Genomic DNA, 12,087 nt, shown 5'->3' with positions numbered 1-12,087 from the left:
TTAAGTCCTTTTCTATTAAGGTATCTTTAATTTTACTCAAGTATGACAATTGGGTACTTTTTCCACCACTGTTTAGAATAATCTTAAAGTTATCTACTTTGGTTTAGATACAAGCATCATGAAACCTCTAACACAATAAATTAAATTGACTTGGTGAAAATATGTTTTTGGGACCTAACTTGCTTACCACTTTTTCCATGGGATTTCTTCCTTCACAGACACCATGAAATGATGACCAATGGACAAATGATACATTTTGTGTGGCTCAACTTACCCATTTGGAACAACTTACAACACCCTCCCCTACAGGTAACAAGGTGATTCACATCATAAAATAATACAATTAAAGTATAAACAAATAAACAAAGACAGGAGGATGGAGAATGAAAAAAAAGATAGCTAATTATACATTGAAATCATACATTAATAGTATATATTTTTGAAGTGTGTTCAGCAGGGATTTAAAAAGAGCCACTGAATCTGCAAGCCTGATCTCATCTGGCAGATCATTCCAAAGTCTAGGGGCCCTAATGGCATATGCCCGGTCTCCTTTTGTTTTCAACCTACACTTTGGATTGGCAAACAGTGCCCAGCCAGAGGATCTCAGGCTGTCCTGGCATAGGGAGATAAAATATCTGCGATATAGGATGAGGATAAACCAATAATGAACTGGTTCCCTATTAAGTAAATCCATCATTATTACTGTCTTACATACTCGGCATGTTTCCCAACACAAATCAAATGAAAACCTTCGGAAAGAATAACAGGCAAGCTGGAGTTATACACTCCCCGCCGCTTTCCCTCAAAGGTCAGAAAAATGAAAACATTTCTGTTTTCTTTTTTTTGTGTGCATGGGGGACATTAAATATGTTATGCTCTCACCACCAACTCTTAAAGGGACGGGTAGTTCTAAAGAGCTTGGCGGCCATCTTTTGTCAAGCGTGACATGACAGTTTCTTCTTTCTCCTTAATAAACATCAGAAAGGCGTGCTTGGCCCGGCTCCACGGCTCTGTAAAACAACAGAGCGGGAGGAGATGAAAAGAGCGACACCACCACGGGCACAGGCGCTTGGAAGAGGATCTGAGGGCCATCCATTCCAAACTCCATTCTATCCGATATTTCCCAATAATTAGCACTGCGCCACAGATGTTCCCCCTCTTCCCTCCCTCTATTCCACCTCACCGCACTGTTTTTTTTGTGAAATGAGCGTGGTGGAGTATTAGGACAAGGAGTTAAGGGGAGCATCATGTGCTTTTAATTTGATAAAGTCATTAAAAAGAGGACAAAAGATGAAAGCGGAAAGGCCTACATTAAAAAGACAAGTAAAGAATTGCAAAATAACCTACATTATCGCTGCAGAGATGGAGTTCCAGATCCGAGCCGTTCGATGTTGGATGAACCCAAACATACTGATTTCACCCAGAACGCAGTTCATTTTGAATTAAAAAATGTGCCTTCTGGTATTTTGACATTATAAACCCTGAGGGGAAAGGGATAAATTAGTCGACTAGCATTATTAAAGATTTCAAAATACACCTGACAACTTTATTTGGTGGAATTAAGGGAGACTTATTGATAATAGTCTTGGGTTGAAACCGATAATATCTGCTATACATATGACTAGTACACCACACCAATGAAGCATCTCCTTCCTAAGCTAAAAAATAGTCACATAAAACTCGAGTGCTAGTTATGCAGTGTGTTGTCGCTGATGTAATGACAGCTCTGGAAGAGAGAATGGTTCTGTTGACATCACTCCGATTACAGGAAGACAAGTCTCTCTCTTCCAGCATTCTGACACATCCTCAAAGTATCTGACTGTTTCCCTAATATAGCGAAGGAATGAGGCCATTCTCACTTCCAACTGTGCTACAAATCACTTAGCAAGACGTCCGCCTTGAATCCTCTGCCATCACCACAACACAGCATAGACACTTCCTATCAGAGAATACCCACTAGCTGCAGATAGCTGAAGTAAATTACACTTCATCATGCTAAGCCTAGCTCGATTATTGATGAGATTCCGGATACAGCGATCCAGGATTAACACTGAGCCGCAGAGATCTAGGGACCCATAGCCTGCTACATCCAACACATAATCCTTCCACTTTACTCCTGCTAGTGTCTGACCTCTGCTCCCCCGCCCGCTTTTCCGGCAGGGGCCCTGGATATGACAAGGCAGGGAGGAGACCCCTGGATCTCGGGTGCCCCTGGGGAGCGTTACAGCTGGGCTACAGTAATTGCAAAGTGCAAGTGGCCGTGGTGAGAGCGGGGAGTCAATGCACAATCAGTATCGGGCCTTTTCAATAGTACTCGTGGACACATGCTGTTTGAGAGGGGCCATCCCCAGGCCAGGTGTGTGCCACTTCAACGTTGTAAAACCTAAAAGAGGATTTAGATCAAATCAGGGAGACGTGGCTGCTGGCTCGATGTGTGAAAAGGAGAGAGAGTGAGAGAGAGAGAAAGAGAGAGAGAGAGAAAGAGAGAGAGAGAGAGAGAGAGAGAGAGAGAGAGAGAGAGAGAGAGAGAGAGAGAGAGGGAGCAAGAGAGAGAGAGAGAGAGAGAGAGAGAGAGAGAGAGAGAGAGAGAGAGAGAGAGAGAGAGAGAGAGAGAGAGAGAGAGAGAGAGAGAGAGAGAGAGAGAGAGAGAGAGAGAGAGAGAGAGAGAGAGAGAGAGAGAGAGAGAGAGAGAGAGAGAGAGAGAGAGAGAGAGAGATTTCAACAAGGCTCTCCAGAGGAGTGTGTCTCCATCTAATGGTCAGGTGATACAATGCCATTCAGGAGATAGAATACAGAGAGGATGTGACATTGGATCAGTGTCACCCATAGACTTAGTTAGACGACTCATCTTTGTATTTGTCCCATTATGGTGTCTTTGAGAGCATGGGCAGTGTCATTGAGGCCATCTCCATCCTTCCTTAACCCATCCGAAGTCCCACCCAGTTGAATGGTGGAAACCCTCAATTGCACTGTCTATGCAAAAACAGTTTTTTTCCAAGTAAAGATCTCTATCCATCTCTATGGTGTCACCTCACCCACCAGTCTTATCTGACGCTTGCCTGACGACTCACCCTGAATGTAATTCCCCTGCTCTATTGACTGCTACATACATTCAGTCTGAAACTTCCATCCTAGAAGTCGTTCGCATGACCTCAAACTAAGATGCGTTGCACAAAACAAATTCATCAGCGGTTGGATCGTCTCTTAACAAATCTAACCAATCAGAGTATCAAAGATGACAACGTCATCATGTAGGCTGGCTCTGGCTCAACCCATCTGTTTCTGGGACCAATCAGAACTGTCAGAATGGGTTCTCGTTCTAGAAATCGTCGGGGAGGGAGGAAAATCCAGACTCATCGTGGAAAAGAAACATCAGTTGGCCGGAGCGATGTGGAGGGGTAGCCAGGTAAATCTGACGTGACCAATGTGGGGAGCTGTGTTTGTGTCACCTTTGAGGAGATGATCACAAAGGACTCCCCAGTAGAAACCCGTATCGCAGCTGTTGCAACGGTTAAATACAGCCCAATGTTTTCAATGCCAGTCAAAAGTTCATTGTGCGTGGAGTGCAGACTGAGCGAGTACAGTAATGCATTAAGGTAGTATTCCTCCTGTCAAATGTGTCAGAGATACAGGGCTGAAAAGTATCACTACATTACTGCAGATATAGACAGGGTTAGAGTGAGCCCCACCGGGCACAAACTGGTTGAATCAACATATTTGGTCAATGTAATTGTGTCAACGTATTGTGACGTGGAATCTAAGTGGAAAATAGATTGGATTTGAAAAAAGTCATCACTGTTGTTTTGAGGGTGAAATTTCAACCACAGGATAATGTCATCATGGAAACCAAATTTCAACATAGACAAACCTTGTATAAAATATGTTGAATTTGTACCTTTGAATCGACGGCAGATCTTCAACGTTATGTCCACTATCCCCCCCAAAATGTAAATAGGTTAGGCGGCAACTCCTACTGTAGAAATTGATCTATCTATAGCTTTCATTTAGTCTCCCTTCCGGGGATTTTACCAAGCCCACCTATGATATTTGCCAGTGACTATTACCAATGTGCTATCGTGAGAATGATTGAGAGATCTCCACTTAAAAACGAAATAGATCCATGGTTGCTATCAAAGTCATTCCACATGGTAGGTTTAACAGAGCAAATTAAATGTGACCATAGTTTATCACTCAGGCCTATATAGCACGTGCAAAGTCATCAACAGCTATTGTTTCAATTCTACCCAGAATTCAATAGAGACACTACAATAGGCCTAGGGTTTCAAGCTCTGGTTGATTTCAAATGTCATGATATTTAGTGATATTGAATTGTGTTTGGTTGTCAACGCAACCAAATATAAACATTTGAAGGAGATGCATCTTCTGCCTGGATAGTTCCATCTGTGCCACTGATTTATAGGATGTGTTCATAAATTCAAACTGGACTGCCAGAGTGCGCTCTGGGCGTTCGCAAATTCAGAGCGTTGACAGATTGTCCGTTCGTAAATGTACAGCGTTTCGCTCTCTCTGAGCGTTCAGAGCGCAGACTGACGCTCTGAACGGCAGTCAAGCTAACTGGCTAAAGTTGGCTAGCTTGCTAGCTACTTCAAGACACAAATGAGTGAACACCTCACTCTGACCGTTTTATTCACTCTAGCAGAGGTGCAGAATCTCGAACGGCATTGATCATTTGCACCATGCACTTTTAAAGTAATCTCAACTGCAATCCAGGTCATTTGGTTCTGCTATTAGATGATAACACAGCACAGTGATAACACATTATTCTAAATATCTGACATTTTATTCCCATTTGAACTTTGCTGTGCTTTTAAATGGTTGAAAGCTCAGTGAGATACATTTGGGTGACAACTAAACCAAAAATGTGACTTTGTTTTTCTATTGGAATTTGGTTGTGCTTTTATGCGTTCAACCACATTGGAAATGCAACTTGTGGCTTTTTATCTATGAGACAAGGCCTTGTGCCCAGTGGGAGGAATCCGCTTTCTGTTTTAAGGCTAAAGATAAAATATTCTGAAGTAACTCTCAGGTAAGCAGTTCTTTCAACATTTTCTCGATTTGAACAGTATATTCACATGGCCTTCAAGTTTTGTATTGCTTGGTTTGATTGACGTCTCTGCTCAGGCCAGGCAGGCCTTTGCCCGTGGATGGTCATGGTCCTTCTCTTCTGTATACTCTTGTGATTTGGGACTACTGTGTGCTCTGTTTTTCCTAAATGCATTATTCTCCTCTGTGGTAATCAACGGCCCATCAAGACAAAGGAAGGGATAGCTTGCAGGATGTAATAGAAAATGCTCCAGTAATAGAATATTGTCATGCAAGCAACATGGCTCCCCATAAAACATGTCCTTCTCATGCATGGATCTGCTCTACCAGGAAATCGTGGAATTGTGGGTTATTAGAGTATTTTACAATGATGCCTAGGTTAATAAATGTTATACCATGTTTACAGGGTAATTGAGGGGTGTCAAACACAGAGCAAGACATGAAATAGAGGCATGGAATATCTAAATATGTGCTGTATCTATCACAGATCAAGCTAAATGACAGATTAGTTTGGAGAAAACAATATGGTAACACTACTTGACACCTAGCACTTTATTTTATGGCTGATTATGGACACGTTGTCAAACCCCACCTTTCCTTTGTGTTTTAAAGTTTCTTAAATAAATTGTGAATTCTGTAGTCATGTTTTGTTGTTAAATCATATTAATAACTTCCAGAAAACACACTTTAGGACACTGTCATGAAGCATTGGGACCATCCTGTGCCACTTCACTTTGACCAATAAAAAAAAAATACACTATGAACATCATAATCGTATAAGACAGACAGGCCTATCATGAACATGCCCTTATTTCAGTCATTAGTCAAAAAGAGGGGCTCTTGTCCTGCTCCTGAAATCATCCCAATCAGCAACGGAGCATTGGGGTAGGTGCATGTCTGACAATGTGTGAGCAATTACAATTATCATTAAATAAAAGGTCCATAATCAGAAAACATTATACAACATAAAAATTACTGTTGACATGTAGGTTATGGTGGAATAGAATGGAATGTTTTGCCTTGTCTGGTAGGTTGTTTGTTGACACTTATGGAGTCATAACCAGCCATAGAAATAACAATACGTCAAAAGGTGTATATCGTGTCATGATCATATGACAAGTTGTCAGCTGTTATGACATGGCTGTGACAGGGTCGTAACACTAAGTGTCAAGTAAAGTGTTACCAAAAATACTGTATTATACACACACACAAGCAGAAAAAAAATTCCAGCCACCAAAACAAGGTTAACATCTTAGCCATTTATTGTTCAACATAACACTTTAAAAAAGGTCAGAAAAATTACATAGCAATTCAAAATCAAGTGCACTTCAACGAGCAGTCATCTCCACCTGCAAGGGTGCTGTCCTTCCAAATGGTGTGAAGAAAGTACATCTTCAGTGTAAGGCTTTTGGGTGGGATTATGTGTCATTAGTCATGATGCATTTCCTGTGATGAGTTTCCTGTTCCTTCTCCAGGCAGCGCCCGCTAACTGCTAATATGAAAAGGAAATTAACCCAACAAACCAATATTTTTGATAGTGGTAATCCTCAGTGACAAGAATAAAGGACACGAATGTAACGTTGTGAGAACGTGAGATGATAACTGGGGTGTGGAAGCCAGGCAGTGTGGGGTCATTTGTGCCAAATCTCCTACTACTTCATAATGCCTGAACGGAATGGAGGGGGCACTGATGTCACTGATGGCAACGTGGAGTAGGAAAGTGACATTTATGTCTGTCTGAAAACCCCAAGGTAAATCAGATGGGGCTGGAAACATGAAAAATTTCAGTGAAAGTGAAGAGTGACTTAAGGAAGGCTGGGTGCCAGAATATTAACTGTTTATAAGAATAATAAAAACAGCAGCATTTATTAGTACAGAGAAATAACTAGAAACAGAATACTGGTACACAATGATATATTACTATAGGGCTGATTAAAAACCTTTTGTGATTGTAAAATACAGTGACTCACAATAGCCAGAGCGCAATTACTGTAACTTACATATCCCTCATATAGTAATATACAGTAGAGTAATATCACATTCTTGACACATCACATAGCAAAACCATAAGCACAGAGATGTTACATTAATTATTCAAATGTATATTATATTCAAGAGTGAATATTCAGCACATAAATTACATTTCATGGCACACGTTACTCAAAACAGACCAGAAAAATATTCCCAGGTCAGTCTATGTTTCACAATACGTACAACTGTATAATAGACAGAAAACCAGGACTAATGATAATTTGCAAATAAAAAGGTGTCAGCTTAATGGCATTCAATAACTGAATAAGTTGTGCAAAAAAACACTGGAATCATTTGAAACAGCAGGGGGCAGTGTTTATCCTTCAACACTAACGGAAGGGTGTGTTTGATGCTGACCTATGGAGCTGGTTCAACCAACCACTTGCTATAAAGTTAACCATTTAACCTAATGTGTGGCAAAAAAAATTGGGTACTAAAAATCAGTAAACTGTAGGCAGATAATATATTTTTTTTTACCCTCATCTTAGACCAATAGCCAGAAATTCTCCCAATGGGTTGAATAACTGAACCTTTAAATTGGTAATCAATACGGTTTGGAAAAATGAAATGGTATCTAATAGTGTCTTGTTGCCTATTGTTGTTCAGTAGGAAAACAGACGTATGGACCTGATAGAAATAGGCCAATTAGAACAAGACAGACAACACTCCTTTCACGTTACCAAGCCAGTCATTTACATTGTAACCAGCTACTGTAGGTTGCTTGGAACAGAACATCTTGGCACACTATGTTTGCGTTAATGGCAAAAGGGTCTCAGTAACTACAGTAGGTTAGGTTGTATAAATCATAGGTCTTCAGATCATACAGGAATGTTAGACATGTCTGGACTATCACTTTGTTTTAAAATGGATTCATTAGGAAAAACAATTTTGCGCTGTTGGCGTGATGGTGGTTATGAATGGTAGTGTGTGATGCGTGAACATCCTATTAGTTAGCACCATGACTCACAGAATCGATAGCAATCAAAATAGATCTACAAATCAGTCCATGTATATCGCATCATCTTATATCCTCAACAAAACAGAAAAATGCATGAAAGCATCTTTAAAGCACAGATATTGGAATATAAAAGAAATGTAGACGAGTTAGTGGTGGGAGGATTGAGTGATCTAATGTTGACAGAAAAACGCTAAGTGTGTAAATGTTGAACTTATGGGGTAATACATTTAGAGCTACAGTAATGATACAGTACAACGACTAAACCACATGTACTAATGATACCTACACATTAGACACATTGCTTAAATATGTATATAGATGATTCATATTTAGATTAAAAGGAGGAATAGATAGCGCTGTATCAGATAACACAACCCAGTTCTCAGAGTTCATTTTCTCAGCCAGAGAGAGAACTAATCCAACTTCTTTTTTTCCATCCATGGACGCACCAATAAGTCAGCAGGCCTCTATGGTGAGCGTTATCTGATTTGACACATGGGAAGAACTGGGTGAACAAACTGTTCTAGAATCCTCTTTAGTGCATCATGTCCAAAATGGAGTGATGCTGGTCATTAGGACTCTATCCACGTTAGTGGGACTGGATCCAATGTCAAGTCAAAAGACAACACCGGATATCTGAGGGGTGACCCCACCGCCCCCCAAGGCTCGATGTCTAGTGAGCTCGCCTGTGGAGCATTTTTCTTCCCATTGATTCCGACGTCATTGCTTCAGAAAAGCCTACCACAATTCATCTCAGTTGATGTACGACTGTGTGTGCAACACTGGATATAATAAGTTCTGACGTTTATATTTTGGATTCGATCATACAATATACTCTAATAGGGCATTGAGAGATATACAGCAATGTACTAACACAGACAAACGAAGGCCTTGGGATTTCACCTCATTATGTGCATGTTAAGCCAAAAGAGGCATAACATTTGTATACACATATTTTGGTGCAAGGCAGTGGACATGTAAGGGCCAATTGGAATTGCTGTGAGTGACATTGACCGACAGCGGAACTGTAATTAGTAGGCGGTAACTCTGGCACAGTAAGTGCGTATTCCTTTGGCTGACATCTTGGGGAGCCACCTTTCATGTTTCTATGGAATGATTTGTTGATATACCAAATTAGTCCAGCCAACACTACATTTGTCCCTTCCTGGTGTTATGCCAGGGTGCTTCGCTGTCACACCCAATCAGGAAGTCTAGACCAGGTATTCCCAAACTGGAGTACACGTACCCCCAGGGGTACGTACGCGCAATGCCGTTGAGGGTACGCGGCTATAAAAATAAAAATAAACCATCTAGCGTTCAGCGAACTAACAATGTCAAATACAGGCAGCCTAGTCAAATAATACACAGTTGAGGGAATTCCACTAACGGCCCGTATGTAGCCAAATGTAGCTGCTGCTCATTCCGTTTGCTCGAAAATTGATAAATGGTTAAAAAAAGGCCAGTGTCCATAGAGACACATACCAGCTCTACTGGTAGTACTGCTACTACCAGCAGTACTACACCTGCACATGTTGACAACACAAGTTGTTCTGCTTCCACGAGCACATACAATGCTAGCATCAGTAATTCTACATTTGTTGTTAGCCCAGCTAGCATGGACACTGACAATTGTGAATCTGATGCAGCCGAAGAGCTACTGCCCCCTTACCCGGGAAAGCACCGAACAGACAGGGATGTTGGACCATCGAAGAGGCGCAAATATGATGAGAACTACATTGATTTGGGGTTCACTTATAATGGGAGCAGTGCCTTTCCTCAGCCACAGTGTTATATGTGCAAAAGTACTCTCTCACAACTCAATGAAACCTTCACTCTTGCGCAGACATTTACATTTACATTTAAGTCATTTAGCAGACGCTCTTATCCAGAGCGACTTACAAATTGGTGCATTCACCTTATGATATCCAGTGGAACAACCACTTTACAATAGTGAATCTAACTATTTTAAGGGGGGGGGGGGGTTAGAAGGATTACTTTATCCTATCCTAGGTATTCCTTAAAGAGGTGGGGTTTCAGGTGTCTCCGGAAGGTGGTGATTGACTCCGCTGACCTGGCGTCGTGAGGGAGTTTGTTCCACCATTGGGGTGCCAGAGCAGCGAACAGTTTTGACTGGGCTGAGCGGGAACTGTACTTCCTCAGAGGTAGGGAGGCGAGCAGGCCAGAGGTGGATGAACGCAGTGCCCTTGTTTCGGTGTAGGGCCTGATCAGAGCCTGAAGGTACGGAGGTGCCGTTCCCCTCACAGCTCCGTAGGCAAGCACCATGGTCTTGTAGCGGATGCGAGCTTCAACTGGAAGCCAGTGGAGAGAGCGGAGGAGCGGGGTGACGTGAGAGAACTTGGGAAAGTTGAACACCAGACGGGCTGCGGCGTTCTGGATGAGTTGTAGGGGTTTAATGGCACAGGCAGGGAGCCCAGCCAACAGCGAGTTGCAGTAATCCAGACGGGAGATGACAAGTGCCTGGATTAGGACCTGCGCCGCTTCCTGCGTGAGGCAGGGTCGTACTCTGCGAATGTTGTAGAGCATGAACCTACAGGAACGGGTCACCGCCTTGATGTTAGTTGAGAACGACAGGGTGTTGTCCAGGATCACGCCAAGGTTCTTAGCACTCTGGGAGGAGGACACAATGGAGTTGTCAACCGTGATGGCGAGATCATGGAACGGGCAGTCCTTCCCCGGGAGGAAGAGCAGCTCCGTCTTGCCGAGGTTCAGCTTGAGGTGGTGATCCGTCATCCACACTGATATGTCTGCCAGACATGCAGAGATGCGATTCACCACCTGGTTATCAGAGGGGGGAAAAGAGAAGATTAATTGTGTGTCGTCTGCATAGCAATGATAGGAGAGACCATGTGAGGATATGACAGAGCCAAGTGACTTGGTGTATAGCGAGAATAGGAGAGGGCCTAGAACAGAGCCCTGGGGGACACCAGTGGTGAGAGCACGTGGTGCGGAGACAGATTCTCGCCACGCCACCTGGTAGGAGCGACCTGTCAGGTAGGATGCAATCCAAGCGTGGGCCGCGCCGGAGATGCCCAGCTCGGAGAGGGTGGAGAGGAGGATCTGATGGTTCACAGTATCAAAGGCAGCCGATAGGTCTAGAAGAATGAGAGCAGAGGAGAGAGAGTTAGCTTTAGCAGTGCGGAGCGCCTCCGTGACACAGAGAAGAGCAGTCTCAGTTGAATGACTAGTCTTGAAACCTGACTGATTTGGATCAAGAAGGTCATTCTGAGAGAGATAGCAGGAGAGCTGGCCAAGGACGGCACGTTCAAGAGTTTTGGAGAGAAAATAAAGAAGGGATACTGGTCTGTAGTTGTTGACATCGGAGGGATCGAGTGTAGGTTTTTTCAGAAGGGGTGCAACTCTCGCTCTCTTGAAGACGGAAGGGACGAAGCCAGCGGTCAAGGATGAGTTGATGAGCGAGGTGAGGTAAGGGAGAAGGTCTCCGGAAATGGTCTGGAGAAGAGAGGAGGGGATAGGGTCAAGCGGGCAGGTTGTTGGGCGGCCGGCCGTCACAAGACGCGAGATTTCATCTGGAGAGAGAGGGGAGAAAGAGGTCAAAGCACAGGGTAGGGCAGTGTGAGCAGAACCAGCGGTGTCGTTTGACTTAGCAAACGAGGATCGGATGTCGTCGACCTTCTTTTCAAAATGGTTGACGAAGTCATCAGCAGAGAGGTAGGAGGGGGGAGGAGGGGGAGGAGGATTCAGGAGGGAGGAGAAGGTGGCAAAGAGCTTCCTAGGGTTAGAGGCAGATGCTTGGAATTTAGAGTGGTAGAAATTGGCTTTAGCAGCAGAGACAGAAGAGGAGAATGTAGAGAGGAGGGAGTGAAAGGATGCCAGGTCCGCAGGGAGGCGAGTTTTCCTCCATTTCCGCTCGGCTGCCCGGAGCCCTGTTCTGTGAGCTCGCAATGAGTCGTCGAGCCACGGAGCAGGAGGGGAGGACCGAGCCGGCCTGGAGGATAGGGGACATAGAGAGTCAAAGGATGCAGAAAGGGAGGAGAGGAGGGTTGAGGAGGCAG

This window comes from Salvelinus fontinalis, chromosome 30 (assembly GCF_029448725.1).
Source record: "Salvelinus fontinalis isolate EN_2023a chromosome 30, ASM2944872v1, whole genome shotgun sequence".
Classification (NCBI taxonomy): Eukaryota; Metazoa; Chordata; class Actinopteri; order Salmoniformes; family Salmonidae; genus Salvelinus; species Salvelinus fontinalis.
This window is presented reverse-complemented; position numbering follows the sequence as displayed.